This window comes from Chroicocephalus ridibundus, chromosome 10 (genome assembly GCF_963924245.1).
Source record: "Chroicocephalus ridibundus chromosome 10, bChrRid1.1, whole genome shotgun sequence".
Lineage (NCBI taxonomy): Eukaryota > Metazoa > Chordata > Aves > Charadriiformes > Laridae > Chroicocephalus > Chroicocephalus ridibundus.
In genome coordinates, this window is record NC_086293.1 from 4,292,949 (window position 1) to 4,307,866 (window position 14,918).

The following is a 14,918-nucleotide window of genomic DNA, read 5'->3' on the forward strand; positions in this document are numbered from 1 at the left end:
GCTGGCTCTACTTTGATTGCATCAGGTGGGGATTTTTTTCATTTTTCTTTTCTTTCTTTCACAATCCCGCAGAAGGAGACCTCCCTGTTGGAGTCTGGCAGGAGCTGTGAATCTGGAGCTCTGCAACAATCTCCTTGACTGCCCATTTACCAGAGTTTTCAACAATTTATCTGTTCACGAAAGGCAATCCCACTAACCTGCAAAATCTACCACTCTATCAAATCTCTCTTCAAAATTCAGTGGTCCTCTGATGACTACAAATGATCCACTTCTGATTATTACCAACTCTGGTTCAGATGCAAATTCTGAGCCAGAAAGTGGCCAGAAAGGTTACAGAAACAAGAAGTTACCTCATTACTAAAACTCTTTCCACAAAGGCTCTGCTACCAGCCCTTGTCAGAAACTGTATATAACTATTTGCCTTTCCTAATTTTCAGGAATGCTCCTCCATTGGATCTGAAAACAAGCTTATGAGAAAACTAAGATTTGGCACCACCCTAATCTCACCACCTTGCAAAGCGTCTGCTTTATCTTTGTTTCATCTCATCCACGGAGCACCCCGACAAGTGGCAAGTCAGGCACTCTCAACAGAAAAGGGAGGAAAAAGAGAAGAGTGTAGTTGTTGGAAGTCGAGCCGATGCCCATTGGGCCGAGATTTCCTCTCCTTTTCAGTGCAGTTCCTCAAGCGAGACTGACACAGACATTTGCAGTGGTGAGTCACTCCAGACTGTGCCCTTCTCTGGGGACCTAAGGGGTGATGGGAAGGGGAAGAATTCCTCAGCAGGGAGGTTTGGGGAAAAAAGAAAAAAAGAAAAAAGGAAAAAAACGAGGGCCGGGGGGGGGACAGCCCCAGCTCACAAGAGTGTGGTGGGCATCCCAGAAGGTGACAGAAGTAACTTTTTCAGTTCTGCCATGGACTCTTTCATATTAGGTTTCTCCTGCCTAATGCAAGCAGTTTACGAAGACTAACATGGATTCATCTCCCTTCAGGTTGTAATTTATATCTCAGGGGCTAGATTTGATTAGAAAAAGTAAAGACAAAAATATCAATAGACAATACAGGAAATTATTCTTTGCTTTTTTTTTTTTTTTTTTTTCCGCTTAGGCACTACTCCCCAGCAGCCGTTTTTCCCCCAGCCTCCCAGGCAGGCATGAGCCGAGTTCCCCCCTGCCAGCAGATTTACCTTCAGCGCCCCTCCATCCCCGGGACAGAGCTCACACCAGCTGCTCCAACAGAACTCAGCACACAGACACAAACCCCTTTCTTCTCTTCCCTCCTACAGTTTTTAATCCATACATCTGCAGTTGCCAAGTCCCTCTTCTGATGCCTGAAATCCAGTGCAATTTACATTTGCCTTCATCTCCACACATGCTTCTTTTCGTCACGCTAACCTTCCTCCTGGTTTTACCCTTGTTCCAGATGATGTGGATGGAGAGAAGAAACTACCTACTACAGATGAGCTGCTGGATAACAAGTTGGGTTTGTTCTTCTTTTTCAAATTGAGTATGGAAAAGTCCATTTAATGGTCAACAGCAAGATACATATTTGTGTTTATTAAGCCAGTAGCAGGTGTAATTAATGGTTCTCTTCTGATCCGGGCAGGAGGATTCACAGCACATCACTTCGTGAAGATTTCACAGGCAATGGTAAACCTCTGCTTACATCCTCATTTTTAAAGAGGTCCTTAAAAATATAATAGCTTCTAAAATAGAGATGCAAAGTTGCTGCAAATGACATTAAGAAAACGTTCACCAAATTCAGAATATATACTTCTATATTCCAACCCAATTCAGAGAAGTAACTCTGAACTGAGCCTTGGCACTTCAGTGCTCTGTCATTTTAAGGGAAAGGGGAAAAAAAAGTCCCAACAGAAACCCAAAACAAAACAAACGCTACAAAACCCAGTCTTCCACCCCCTTCTCTCGTGCTATACTTAGTACCGGTTCAGTACTGGTACCAGGAACTGCCACTAAGTGATTTGGGCCAACATAAACTAGAAGCAGCAATTTTCATATTTATCAGATGATAAAGTTTTGCAGGACAAACGAATGATATGTAAAAATTCCATAGCAGCTAATCAAAAATAAAACTTGAGGAAGCAGCAAAAGGCTCATAATGAAGAAATATATTCCACCATAGGTGGCAGGAAATTGTAGCTAGTGATAACAAGTGTTATGGGGCTCAGGCAAAGAAAGAAAATTAGCATAAGCATGAAGGCAAAGTAGTGATAGCACCAAAGAAAAAAAGCCTCAGAGCACTCTCCAGAAATCTATCATGAGAATCAAATGAAAAATAATAAGTAATATATTTGCATTTTCTGTAAGACCTTGCATTTAAACATATTCTTAAATATTTTGTGAGTCGAAGTAGCTGGCTGCAGACCATGTGTTGCTTGCATACATAAAAAGCAAAGCATCACTTCACTCCGTGCTGAAGCACCGACATCTGCAGCGAGAGATTACTGAGAAATCGAAAACAAGACCTAAGAATAAGTCACTCGGTTCATCCAAACAGACAGCGCCAATGATTGAGAATCCAAAAAATTCAAAAGCAGTATTTCAGACTACTAGAGAATCAAGTGAGGAGCTCGAGGCCAGGGCCAAGTGTGGCCAGGATAACTGGGGAGGGTGGGGAGGGTGGGGAGAGAGGGCTCCGCTTGGCTCGGTCACAAACTCTTCTCCAGTTTCAGCTGCTTTTTGGAAAGTCTCTCTGCCCTGGGGACAGAGATGTAGGACACGCAATGGGTTACACGGCTCTGCAAAAGCTGCAAAGTACCAAATACCCCTTCAAGAAAGGTATTAATATTACTGGCTTAGATGAGCTCTCCAGGGGAAAAATGGCCAGGATTGCAGTACATGATTGAATCAAACTGAAAGCAAACAGAGAATTCCTCTGGTGATACAAGAATATACAATTCAGTGAGGTCAATGGAACTCTAACAGCCACGGACAACAGCAGGCAAAACACAGACTTCAAATTTAAAGCAGCTAAACAAGATCCACGAGCAAAATACACATTCTAATATTAACATGGCAAAAAAAGGAACTGGTATTTTGTCTAAAAAGAGCTAAGCCTGATCTCAGCAAGAAGCGACACTTGCAGGGCAGATTGACAAAGAGGGGATAGGAGCAGCAAAGTAACCGAGGAGACTTTCCAGCACCCAGCGAAGCCATGAAACAAAATCACCTGGAAAAAAAACAACAATCCAGTCTCTGCTGGTTATATTCAGTTCACAGTTCCTCCCTGAAAAAAGAAAATTTAACACAGGAACTGGGGAGAAAGTGGAGAAATCGGCAAAGGTGGGGTTATGAAAGGAAACCTTCACTTTCCACGGGATCCAAAGACTTACACTATGCAAAAGGGAAATGCTTCTCTCTGCCTTAGAGGGATAAATTTGTAAAATGTAGTATGCTGTATGTGTCAAGCAAGATTTGGCACCCAGCCTTTGAAATATAGTGAATAAAGACAAATGTTAACACATCTCCTTTGTGAGATTTAGTTTCTACATATTAGCATTTGAATCTTACTCAGCCCTCAGTGGTGTCACATTAAGAAAATATGCATTTGTATGCTTTGCATTAGGAGAAACCTGCAGAAAAGCATTATCTGGGCTCCCAGAACTCTAGGAAGAGACAGGAGACAGTAAAAATCCAGTAAGATTACCAAAAAAGAGTCTGCGGAGAAAAAAACCAAAACTAAAACAACAAATAGCAGACATGAATTTCATGTTTACGGAGGGTGTCTGTTAATCGATCGCAAGCAATTTATTGGTATTGTCAAGGATTGTTCCAAAGTGGACAGAAGTTCATCGTTTGCAGCTACTCTCCGGAGCACGTTGTCTTTACTCGGAGAAGGAGAACACGCTGAACAGCACCCGTAGAAGCTCCTGTTCCACCGCACAGAGGCAGCCAGCGCAGAGGGACTGCCCAAATGCTGCTTCTCAGGGAGATCACCCAGCAACGCACCACGCAAAGGCCCCGCATTTCCGTCTGGTCACATGCCAACCCTCAAAGCAGTACTTTGGTGACAGTGAAGCAAATCCAAATATAAAGAGGAAAGACAAAATTAAAATCATCCCCAACGTGCAAAAATAAAATATATTCTCTACAGAACTTATAAAATAATTACAAAAAAATAATTATAATTATTGCTATAAAGCTTTTATTTTTTTAATAATATTCAAATATTCAATATTTAATAATATTCAAAATATTTTTTAAATGGAAAAGTGTGTATCAAAAGTAATAAGGAAGAACAAAATAATTACATCAGCAATACAGAATTAAAACGCAATTTATAAAAAAATTTTAAAACCCCTTTCATTTGCGTCCTAATCTATAAAAAATTCCATGGAAACTTTAATTTCCCTGACATGCTAGGAACTACGCTGCCTCGCTCCCACAGCCACACAGACGTCAAATCGCTAGATGAGGGCCAGGCTGTCATTTATATTCACATTCAGTAATGAGAGCTACTGAGTTACCGGTCCCACTTTCTCCAGTCACTGGAGCATTTACTGAAGTCCCACCGGATTATTCCTTCTGCCTAACCTTACTCGGTTTCTTAAAACCCCCTGGAGCACAAAGGCCCACTGCAGCCTTTATCACACAAAAATGGCACGCGCGCAGTACAGAGAAAGGAAAACCAGCTACGTGCAGTGATGGGTTTGGTGACTTCTCAACCGTTAGTTCACACCAAGACAGATGAGGAATCTTTAAACCCCAGGGTAACAGTCAATAATAAAAAAAGTAAACTGCCATTATGTATTGACTTCATGTTTAATACATTCAAATCCAATGAATGATGGGAACGGCACACACAACACACAGAATTTAGCAGGAATACATTCAATTTTTCTCTTTAAAAAAAAAAAACAAACAAAACCAACAAAACCTTAACTTTATTCCATTAAAAAACTATTAACTTTTTTTGCTTTTTTGTTTCCATATTGTACTTTAATACATTGCTCAGGGGAGTCATTATATTGTGATGTTTAGTTAACAGAATATACGAAACAGGTTTGCACAGACGTGATGGATAACTTCTCAGGGCCACAGTTTCCATCAGCTATGAAATAGAAATAGCAATCCGCACTTTTTCTAAGGCAAGATTAATGTCAAGATTTATCTATTAGAAGTCCTAGGCAAGAGCTAGATATTGTCTACTGTTACCCTCTCACTGAATACAGTTATGTTGCAATATTACCATTACTGACCTCTTAAACTAACATAAAATTCAAATTAAGTAGTAATTGTATGATTCTAAAATGTCACTAACTTCAGATAGTAGGAAAAGATTATTTAATTAAAGAAAGTTTGATTTTCAAAGGGGGGAGGAGTTCAGATATATTCACAGATATTTATGTTTTTAATTTAGGTGTGCAAAAAAAGATTACTGTACAGGTAATTGTAGGCAAGATGTGCTCTACTTCTGCACAACCTTTCTGAACGAGTAACACCATTTTCACACCTAACAAGTGAAAGAAAATGGAACACATTCCTCTCTCCCTTCAAACCACAGGGGACAATGCCAGGAAAAGTAACACAGAAATAGATGGATGGGACTGTCTCTGACATCAAACCTATAGAACAAATTTTGTTGGCATATGTGCCGTGGTTTGGGATGAGCTTATGTATAATTTGTGCCCACCATAGCTGGGCTGAGAATTGTAACAAAGCAAGACCAGTAATCCCACACTTAGCTGTTACGGCTGTTTTCGTACAATCCAGATGGAAGAAGTTACAAAAGCGTAGTTTGCCAAAGGTCATCGTAACTATTTGGAAAGCCAAAAGTTTCAGTGGCTTCACTAGTGCCCTGCACTTACTGGCCAGAGAGTGAAATGCAGGGGTAGCTGCAGCTGGTGCTGAAGCCATTTCTTCAGCTACTTCACCCTCAGCTGCAATTGACGTTTCATTTTTAAGTAGTACAGAAATAACATAAGAACCCAAAGTATCTCGACCCTATCGAGGGTCCAGAGGAGGACACGAAGATGATCAGAGGGCTGGAGCACCTCTGCTATGAAGACAGGCCGAGTTGGGGGCGTTCAGCCTGGAGAAGAGAAGGCTCCGTGGAGACCTTATGGCAGCCTTCCAGTACCTGAAGGGGGCCTACAGGAAAGCCGGGGAGGGACATTTTCAAGGGTATTAGATCTCAGGAAGAAATTCTTTGCTGTGAGGGTGGTGAGCCCCTGGCCCAGGTTGCCCAGAGAAGCTGTGGCTGCCCCATCCCTGGAGAGGTTCAAGGCCAGGTTGGACGGGGCTTGGAGCAACCTGGGCTGGTGGGAGGTGTCCCTGCCCATGGCAGGGGGTGGCACTGGATGGTCTTCAAGGCCCCTTCCAACCCAACCATTCTGTGATTCTATGAAATGCAATCTCAGTTCCAGCTGGGAGGCAAGTTAAACAGCAATGACATCCCAGTATAGACCATCAGCACATTACAACTTCCTACAACAGCATTTGAGAGGCTAAAGCCAGAGTCTTCTTTAGGAAGGTCTGTTTGGGGGGTTTACTTTTTTTTTTATCTTATATTTACAAGCATACTAAATTGTGTGATTGTGCCTGGCAGCTTGCCTTCCACAGCAGAAATTAAAACTACTGTGTAGTATATTAAGAAATAGAGAAAATTATGCTATTTCAAACTCTTCTTATTTCTTTGCAAAAAAAAAGTACAAAAACCTTGGGGAGGCTTTATTTCTTTTTAATAGCTGAATGAGTAAGAAAGTTCCCTCTCTAGTAAGTCTGTCTCAGCTTTTCAGTCTTACAGACATTTAAATGTCTGACAAATAGATTATAGACTACTTGTTTTAAGAGTTTTTGAAAAAAAAAAAAGGAAGCTTGAATCTCAACTATTTCGAAAGAGAAGCATGATATTTGGTCTGCACAGCTTACAGCACCCATTAAAACCTTCACGAAAGCAAAGTGCCAAACTACCGCAAAGACTGATGTCAGTAAGAAATAATGCTTAACACACAGCACTACCTTGATGTTACAGTTGCCAACACAGTCGTTATGGCCATGTTTTCATTCTTCTCTACACCAAAACCAATAGAGCCACAAGTAGAACATTTTGATATGTTAGATTAGTTCTAGTTAAAAGAGCCCATCAAACATTTACATGTCGGTGAGAGCTACAGGTACACTTATCACCCCAGTGGAAACTAATCTGGAAATTATTAGTGACAAAAGAGAGCAAATCGTTGAATAATTTCTATCCCAATAAACACTGCATAATATTTTGAACACATTAAAGTTGTGCAACTGCCATTTTTGTATGTTTTTTATAAACTTCAAAATATAACAGTTACTTTCAGTTTTTTAACATAGAGTATAAAAGCAAATAAATAATCTAAAACTAGCTTGTATAGTCTTATTCATAGCAGCTATACAGAACTTAAAACTATATGCTATGGAAAGCTTCCTTAACTACTCATAGAAAACTTGCAAAGCCTTTTTATTTGTGCCGTTGTTACTTATTTCTTTGTGGTTTTCATACCAAGCTTTAAGTCTGCTTACTTCTGCACACATCCTAGCAGAGGAAGTGTTCTAGGAACAGAAAAAGACACCCAAAACGACAGGGTACTCTTGTTATCTTTCTGTTTCCTATATTTACCTGTCAAAAAAAATGCAAGTGTGATTCCTTTTCTTCCCTAATACCGCGCTAACCAATCTCATTACCACACTGGGAATGTATTTACTGCTGTCATAAAGCAAATTTGCTCAGACATCTCCTTGTAATCATAAAATTAAAAAGTTGTTTTATACTTCACTGTACAAAACTCTATTTTAGAGTAAATACTAATTTTTCTTTATTGATTCTATTATATCTCAAGACCCAATTTAGTAGGTAGTGAGTGCTATTGGCCCTTTTTCTATAATAGTTTCAATATTATATCTCATTTTCCTTTCTTGGTTAATGAACCTTCAGTAACAAGAGAGGCAACAAATGAAAATACAGATTGTATATTTATTGTATCACCACTTAAAAATCACTAGATCCACTTCGTATTCCACAGAAAATCCAGAATAAATGGAAGCTTTTTCTTTTTACTTAAAAAATAACGGAATTTTTATACGTTTAGAACAAGTCAGGCAACTTCATTTCAACACGGTTATAGAGTTCAGCCAATCCAAGCTGCCTGACTTCCAGTGCAGTTACAACTGAAGAAATGCTTGAAATAACCTGGTGCTGTACCTGAGAGACCTGCTTGGATCCCCGCTAGTCTAAGTGGAACATCATGCAAATTTGGTGTTTCCAAAATTTAACAATTAAAAAAAACCCAAACCACCACCTAATTACAGAAACGAAAAAGTCTCATCACTGGTAAGGCAGAACATTTTCACGGAGCTGGAAAAGGAAAAGGTAAGATTCATACCACATACAGCATGACGGCAGACGTATCAGCACTTCACCTCTATCTAATACTTTAATTTTTTTTAAGTTTTAGCTTATACAACGTAGCTCATGATATCAAAAAAAAAAAGTTAACTCGTATAATGTTACTAATGGAACTTTTGTTTATGCATTCCCATGCTTGGGTTACAGACTATAAGGCTGATACCTTACCTGTGCAATTTGATTTTGCAATTAATATTGAGGGTATATCTTATAAAGAACAAACCTATAATTGTGAAAAAATACTGTCCAAAACAAGTACAATCCTGAGTTCTGCCAGAGGCACCTGTTTGTGCAGGTGTCACCAAGCGGCAGCGCAACCCCCTCCCGCCCCGAGCTTACAGCCCCTGCCCTGGGTCTCAGCACTGGCCCTGCCACCAGCCATTGTCAATGCCGTCTGAAACACACGTTTGTCACACACACTAATCCCACACTTGATGCAACACAACGTAAGGGGAAAGCAGATGCATCTTTCAAACTAAGGGAAGCTCTCACTCTCCTTAAATGATGTGAAACTGTAAGTAGCGTTGTTATGTGGAAGCACTCTCTGATTAGTAGTATGGTGAAGCGAATAGAGCGCTTCTGCTTCCTTGGCTGGTGCCACCAAGCCAAAAATCAAGATCTGATTTATCAATAACAGTTGAACTCCTCAGGAATTTTCTGTTTTCTAGGATTTCTATTAAGTTACAAGAGTTGATTATTAATTGGGGGAGAAAAAGAAGAAACAACATACCGTGCTGGCGTCTTGCAAAAATGAACGAGTGTTTCATAAACAGGGTTCCAAGTCACATAAGCAGCTGGGTCTTTTCGTGTTGATTAATCAATCTTGATTTCAAAACTGGAAGAAAGAAAAGAGATAATTAGACTTGACAAACCCCAGAGAATTAAGGAAATTAACAGAACAAACGAGGATTGATCGAAAGGATACCCCACAGGAGAAACAGATCCAAGAGCAAACATCCATTGTCACAAGTAGTTACAGACATTTTGTAGTAAAATAACGCTATTAAAAACTTCCAACTCTGTGACCAAAGATCTATATTAATAGCTCAGAGCTATGAGTCTCAGTCCCAACAGACTCTCTCTCTTGTCCATTTACCAGTGCTGTAGCCCTCTGCCCTCTCATATATGTAAATAAATGGTGGGTTTAATGCACACAGTCCTTTGGAGACTTTCAACCAGTTGTAATTCCCATCGTCTTTAAAAATAGCTGTCACCCTGAAGAAGATGAGTATAAACCTTCAGCACTTCAAGCTGTGTAGCTGCCCCAGAACAGCTACTCACGTTATTAATATTTTGTACTAAAAGGACAAATACTGAACATTAACTGGGAGGGGGAGGCCAAAGGGATGAAAGAGGGACAGGGAAGACCGAGGCCAAGGAACAGATGCCAATGAGAAGGCGGACAGCAAAGCAAATGGACAGTGCTCATTGTGTTGACTTTGGTATCTGCTGCTCTGCCTCCATTCAGAGAGGGCGGGAGAAAAAAATGCAGAACAATGTTTTGTTTGTGCCTTATGTGGTCGTATGGGAGAGCCTGGAAGGTCTTAAGGTCAGCAGAACGGTGTCATCATAAATAAATGACATTTTAACTTGTTTCATAATAGACACTCAGGAAGGGGTACTGAAATCCCAGGCAGCAGTTCTGCAGGGAAGGGAGGTCCTGCTGGATGCAACTGTTCCATGTGCAAACACATCAACGCTATACTACAAAGACTGATAAAAAGAAATAAAATTTGCATGTCTTTGTATTAAAAGGGAACCATCGTGCTCCAGTACGATGCCATTTTTGACAGATTTTGACAAATTTTGACAAATTTTCGCAGAATTTTACTCAGTTACTCTTGTGTCAAACAAGAGCATATGGCACAGCCAGAGGCGATCTTCTTGGGAGAGAAAACCTCCACTTCTGACTTAAAAGTTCTGGTTAACAATCGGTTCATCATACCCCTCAGAAAATCATGTTTGGCTTCAGCTTTCAAAAAACTGGATTGTTGAATGCCTTTTGAACACTATGTGAAAACATCTTTCATTATAAATGAGGGTTCCCCACAAAGACACCAGTCAGACCACATCTGCTTCATCTCGGATTAAGAGAATTGAGCGAGCTTCCCCGGTGCTCCTGCCACTAAGTTTTAAAGTTGCCAGGTCTTGCACGTCATTGGCTTTAATCAGTCTCCACCTTATGCCCAAATGAAAGTTTAAACTATCCAAGTACATTTTAAGTTCCATATTGCTTGGATGTGTAGTACTGGTTTTAGAGAGAACAACATCCCTTAAGTGTTCTGACCATAACTTGGGTAAATTCAGTTTGCATAATTTTATCTGAGAATTTCAGGACATGGACACCATTCTTTTTTAAACCATGTCTCAAATTTATTTTGAAGATTATCATGCCACAACTCAGCGTTCCAGGACAACACAATATTTCTCTTCCCTCATGTCTGTAAAAATCAGAGTGGAGCGGAAAACAGATCTATTTAATGCAAAGACACGCACAACCTTATACTGCACCCAACACGGGACAACTGACACAACGAAGGAAGGACACGCTGAACTCGCATGCTAAAAACCAAGAACATACTTATAATCCAGTCTTAAGATCTTGCCTATCAAAGTAAATATGACTCTTAGAACAGGTTTCTAACCAAATTTTTATTGCCAGAGCATACCACCAGGTGGCAAGATTGCAAAATAAAGATATAAACCCCAGCATTCCTATAATGGGTTCAGTCAGGGCTGTTTCCAGGACCCCTTGCTGGGACACAACAACGGTTTTGAGAGGACTTGAAAGTACTTAAAATGTTCCTGCATGGGTCTGTAAAATAAAGTACTTTAACATTTCTTCATCACTCTTCATGTAGTCAATTTACTCACAATTACAATAGTTAAATGCAACACAAAACTTCCAGTAGATGAAAGAAGGCGAATTTGGGAGCACCAGCTGTACTTCCTAAAGAGCACGGTCTTCCTGTCAGTTTCCTTCTGCTTCCTCTTTCTGATGCCCATTTTACCCTTTTTGAAAGAGCCTAAAATCTTATGTGACTGCAGGGAACCACATATTTACATTGGAATATGACTAGTGGGCTAATAAAACTATTTTGCAAAGGGACAGAAAAGATTTTACACAAAGGATACTTACAATCAATTTTTTCCCCATGATATTTTAATTTCTCATGTTACACCCCAATTATCTATAAACCAAGACAGCTGCTTCTAAGATCTGCCATACCAGCAGTAAGTGTGGGCTACAGATACAAGAGCTCGGCTTAATGGACTAAATTTTATATAGAATACATTCTTTTACATTGTCATTCAAACTTTAGGAAAAACATAAGCCCTCAGGAACTGCTCAGAAATCTATCGCTGTAATGCCTCACCCCCGGACCCCAAAGGATCAATGTAAGCACACAGTCCAGCATTATGTATATTATATACATTTATATACACAGAAACATACATAGGTAAATAAAAGGACATAAAATATTAGTAAGGCTTTATCTTCCTGGCAGCAAAACAGATAACCAAGTTGCACAGCTGAACAACTCCAGCTGACCCTGAGGTACGCAACAAAAACAATTATTCTAGAAATAGTTTAGGGGCTTTTTCTTTCTATTTGTAGTGTGGCACCTGCTTAATAACATACGGTTACACTTCGCAACTGTTTAAAATATTGTCATTATCCCTTGAGCTAGAAGAAATTAGGTAGGTGTAAAATAATCAGAATGTCAAGCACATTAAATGTCAAGCATAAATAAGAACCAAAATTGGAATCTCTCAAAGATGCTAGTACTCCCACAGTTGGGCAAAAATTGTTAACTTCAATAGCTACTACCATTTGTGACTTGTATTATTACACAAAACACAAAAAATTCTTTGCCTTAATGGCATCTAATAGCTTGAAAGCTGATTTGGCATTAGAAAGCAAAATTAAATGTTATCCAAGTCATCAAGAAAACTTCCTGCCCCCAACTAGATTTTTCTTTGGGACTCTTCAATTCAAATGCTTCAGGGTATTGTTATTAAAAAAAAAAACAAACAAAAAACAACAAACCCCACTACTTTGCAGGAGACTAAGGGAGGGATGAGTAATACATGATCCTGTACTACATGGGAGGGCACTAAAAATACAAACTGTAAAATAAACTGCCAAGTTATAAAATGTTTTTTCACCCATTAAAACACAATAGCTTGTTCAATCAATTTTTAATTCCAGATTTCAATCACCACCAAAATTAAAATCAAGCAGTGTTTCCACAGTGAATATATACCAACTAAATATTTTAAAGTGAAGATAACTAAAATCTAAATTAGATTGGAAACTCTTTCAAGAAGGGATATTCTTTCAACTACATTCATAGCATACTAGCAAGGCATGGACTCAACCACAGTTTAGGCTGCTGGACTCAACTAAAATTAAAGCACCGAAGAAATATGTAAGTGAACACAATGCACATAATGCTGTAATTAGGTAGTTAACACCTATCACTACATGTTAGATGAAAATCACACAAATGTATTCTTTTGTCTATAAGGAGCTCCTCCTTTATTATTCACGTTTCCTTCCACATTAGCTATTTAATTTTCTAGTTGAACTGCATGGCAAAAGCAGCCTTACAGGGCATTCAGTACTTAGAAGTGGCTCTCCTTAGAAGGCTTCCACTGAGAAATCCCCTGAGAAGAGTCTGTGGCACTGGACAGGCCCATCTGCGCTTGCCCAATGCCCCATCACAGAAAGATTTACATGTCAAGAATGTGTCACAAAATATTGAGGTATTTAGATACTCATGTGGAAGAGACTGATATTCTTGGACACAGGCAGAATGGAAACTTTTCTAATCTCTGCTCATTCCAACCCCGCTCATCCCTTTTCCTTTCAACCGTGGGGCGGCTCTTCTGGGAAGAGCAATAATAGAATCAATTGATTAACAAATGGATCAAGAGAAATCAGACTGAGGTCACCAAATCACTTTACCTCAGCCATATGAAACTGTCAGGTCCAACAGTAATAATGAAATTTATTTGATTTGAAGTAATCAAGCATCAAGGTTAAAATACCTCCATGTAACCGTCTCGGAGCTGGATGCTCAGTAAGAGAAGGAAAAAATCATTCAGTAGAGTTGAAACACATTTTCCTTTAAAGTTACAGAAAACATTGAACACGTCATACCTCTACCAGCAGGTATTTTTCCACGTTTCAGAATTTTTAGATTACAAGAGAAAATTCTTAAACTCACAAATCTATACAATTTCACAATCAATGTATGGAATTAGGGGAACAAGTATTTACCACCCCGGATTAAGAACTAAAGGCTCTTCAGCACTTGCTAACGTGCCATTCCCTTTCATCCAATAGCACTATGACCACCAGACCAGCTTAACTCTAGACTTTGACCACAAAACCAGCAAGAAAGAACTAAGTATAAAGGTATTAATAACTGCCGTTAAAACAACATTAAAGGATTTGTCAGCTTTCTTCTTTGCCTAGTGAAAAGTAAGAAAATATATAAACCAAAAAATTATATATGTAAAATGAGCCAATGTCATATGCCTGAGCACTTATTCTTGCGGCCTTCACAACAACGTATTTTCTCTTCCTAGAGAATACTGCGGACCAGTCCCAGACTCAGACAATTTAAGTATGTACTCATGTTTTAAAAAAAATAAAAATAAAATACTCTTCAGTGTTCAAGAACACTTTCTAAAGCACTTACTCTATAAAAAGAAATCTTACGGAGAGAGCATATACACCTGATTTATTTCAGGAAACCAAACAAAAATAACAAGAGTGCCACCTATCCTTCATTATGAATAACAGAATTTCCCATGGACTGACCTTGCTGATAAAAATCCTGTACTACATAATCTGACAGTTAAGAACATATGAAACTCTCCATCTGGGCAGAAACTTGGTTAAAAAAGTAAAAGAGCAGGGAGTGTCGCATGTAAAAGAAGGATGAAAAAGAAATAAAAGAGGAGGAGGAGGATTTGGAAAAAAAAAATTAAAATCTGTTAGGTATTAAAGAGCATAAAATCCAAAAGATTAAAAACCAGCAAAACTAAAAATATTTTAAAGCTTGCAGCCACATTTTGGGCATCGGTAATGATTTTATAAAAATAGGTTTGCATGTAACATGCAACCAGCAAGCCTGGTCTACGAGAAGCTGCTGTACACAAGCAGCAACTGCCAAGTAATAGGCCAAGGGAAAGAGTCTTCCAGTGCAGACAGAGCGGAGCAGCACAGCGGGGGGGTGGTTCAGTTTCATTTTGTTTTAAGATGATAGTGGATATCTGAGTAATACAGGCTAGTAATCCTGGCACCTTTGTCAGGAAAATAAGTAGTAATTATTAAAAGCTAGAACTAAACACACAAACACCTTTTATTAGGGAGGAAAGTCCGTCCTCCTTTTACGCAGAGGGAAGTCATGCTTCACAAATCTGCTGCGGGCACGTGCATGAGGGAGAGTCAGCCGGCTCCACGTATTTGGATATATTAAAATCCAAGAGATATTTGTAGGCTTTCGAA

General features: G+C 39.3%; 1 protein-coding gene across 2 annotated transcripts in view; it reads right to left on the reverse strand.

The window, feature by feature from the left end:
* The window catches only part of ATP2B2 (ATPase plasma membrane Ca2+ transporting 2), a 429,063-nt gene that overhangs the window by 271,639 nt on the left and 142,506 nt on the right, over positions 1 to 14,918 (reverse strand). For both annotated transcript variants that reach the window (XM_063348415.1, XM_063348414.1), the window contains one exon: positions 9,126 to 9,230. The gene's annotated coding sequence lies outside the window, so the exon portion shown is untranslated. The remainder of the gene's footprint in view (positions 1 to 9,125; positions 9,231 to 14,918) is intronic.